Below are 2348 nucleotides of genomic sequence, written 5' to 3'. Positions count from 1 at the left end.
TTGTTCCCTTTGATATCTGCTATAGTCCATCCGATAGCTGATTTCAATTCTCTCAAGATCCTCAAGAGCTTGTCCTCTTCACTACCTGAAAGGTTAGATGCAATAATAACAGGCAAAGTAGATGCATCACCTAAAAAAGCATACCTCAAGTGTTCAGGAAATGGTTTAAGCTCTAAAGTAGGTGCTTCCTCAATAGATAGTTTGAGCTTTCCTTCAGCATTCTTGAGATCAGAAGTATCCAGAGATTCAAATGGCATGTCTAGATTTCTCCTCCAAGGAGAAGCATTTAGATATTGTAGTTGCTAATTGTCATCCTCATCGTCACTGTCAAAGTCCCCCACCAAGGATTTCTCTAAGGCATCAGACATAAGTATATGATCAAATTCTGAAGTGACCGCAGAATCAATCAAATCCACCTTTAAGCACTCCTCGTCTTCTGTAGGGAATTTCATCACCTTGAGTACATTGAATGTCACATCATTATCCTGCACCGTCATAGTAAGTTCTCCTTTCTGCACAACTATTAAGGTACGGCTTGTAGCCAATAAAGGTCTTCCCAATATTATAGGAATCTTCTTATCTTCCTCGAAATCCAAAATGACAAAGTCTGCAGGGAAGAAGAGCTTATCCACCTTAACTAACACGTCCTCCACTATGTCTCGTGGGTATGTAATAGAACGATCAGCTAATTGTAGAGACATGTAGGTGGGATTTAGATCAGGCAAATTCAACTTCTTGAAGATAGACAACGGCATCAGATTGATGCTTGCTCCCAAATCGCACAGGCATTTATCAAAAGACAACTTGCCAATGGTGCAAGGAATGGTGAAGCTACCTGGATCTTTAAGCTTTGAAGGTAATTTTTATTGCAGCACAGCACTGCACTCTTCCGTTAGAGCAACGGTCTCAAGGTCATCCAGTTTCACCTTCCTTAAAAGAATACTCTTCATGAATTTTGCATAACTAGGCATTTGCTCCAGAGCCTCAGCGAAAGGTATATTAATGTGAAGTTTCTTGAACACCTCAAGAAATTTACCGAACTGCTTATCTAGCTTTTGTTGTTGGAATCTCTTAGGGAAAGGTGGTGGAGGATAGAGCTGTTTCTCCCCTGTATTACCCTCAAGAAGAGTGTGTTCAATAGTAGTCTTCCTTGGTTCCGCCACTTTCTCCTTTTGCTTCTCTTCTTTATCAACAACTTCAGCTTCTCCGTCTTTCACTTTTTCAGCATCAGCAACTTTCCCAGACCTTAAGGTAATAGCTTTGACTTATTCTTTAGCTTCCTTCCTGCCTGGCACTTCAGTATCGCTGGGATGTGTGCCAGGTTGACGGTTGAGCACTGCATTGGCTGTTTGACCGATTTGATTTTCCAAGGTCTTGATAGAAATAGCCTGACTTTTGCACAACAGCTTGAGTTCCTCAAAATCAGCACTAGAAGGTGGAGCAACACCTCCTTGTTGAGGATATGATTGTCTTTGAGCATAATGTTGTGGTTTCTAGAATCCAGGTGGATTAAACTGCTTACTGATAGGCTGCTGATATGGTTGCTAAACAACATTCTTATTATTACTCCAGCTGAAATTGGGATGATTTCTGTTGTTAGGATGATAAGTAGCTGGCACAGGCTGATGCGGTCGTTGATAATTGTTCACATACTGAACAGATTCATTAACAAGAGAACACTGATCCGTAGCATGAGAACCTGCACAAAACTCACAGGCCATAGCTATCTGATTGACTCCATAGGTGGCTAAAGAATCGACCTTCAAAGACAGCGCTTGGAGCTGCGCTGCAATAGCTATAGCTGCATCGACTTCCAGAATACCTGCTACCTTCCCAGGCATCATCCTTTGAGTTGGATTTTGACGCTCATTTGCAGCCATAGTTTTAATAAGATTATAAGCCTCAGTATAGCTTTTGTCCCACAAGGCGCCTCCAGCTGCTGCATCGAGCATTGGCTGAGTTTGGGCCCCCAAACCATTATAAAAACCAGTGATCACATCTAGTCAGGCATACCATGATGTGGACACTTTCTCAACATCTCCTTGTAGCGCTCCCAAGCTTCGCACATAGATTCTGTTGGTTGCTGCGCAAACTGAGTAAGAGCACTCCTCATAGCTGCAGTCTTTACCATTGGATAGAACTTCACTAGAAACTTCTGCGCAAGATCTTGCCAAGTAGTGATGGACCCAGCTGGTTCAGAATATAACCAGTCCTTAGCTTTATCCCTCAGAGAGAATGGGAAAAACCTCAGCTTGATAGCCTCATCAGCCAGACCATTATATTTTAAAGTACAACAGATCTCGATAAAATTCCTGTTGTGCATATTGGGGTCTTCAGTCGCAGCACCT

General features: G+C 42.3%; 1 non-coding gene across 1 annotated transcript; it reads left to right on the top strand.

The window, feature by feature from the left end:
• Window positions 1-2009: 2009 nt before the first annotated feature.
• On the top strand, window positions 2010-2116 carry LOC141701001 (small nucleolar RNA R71). Its single transcript, XR_012566627.1, has one exon. It is a non-coding gene; the product is annotated as a small nucleolar RNA R71 (small nucleolar RNA).
• Window positions 2117-2348: the final 232 nt, after the last annotated feature.

This window comes from Apium graveolens, unplaced genomic scaffold (genome assembly GCF_009905375.1).
Source record: "Apium graveolens cultivar Ventura unplaced genomic scaffold, ASM990537v1 ctg3170, whole genome shotgun sequence".
Classification (NCBI taxonomy): Eukaryota; Viridiplantae; Streptophyta; class Magnoliopsida; order Apiales; family Apiaceae; genus Apium; species Apium graveolens.
This window is presented reverse-complemented; position numbering and strand designations above follow the sequence as displayed.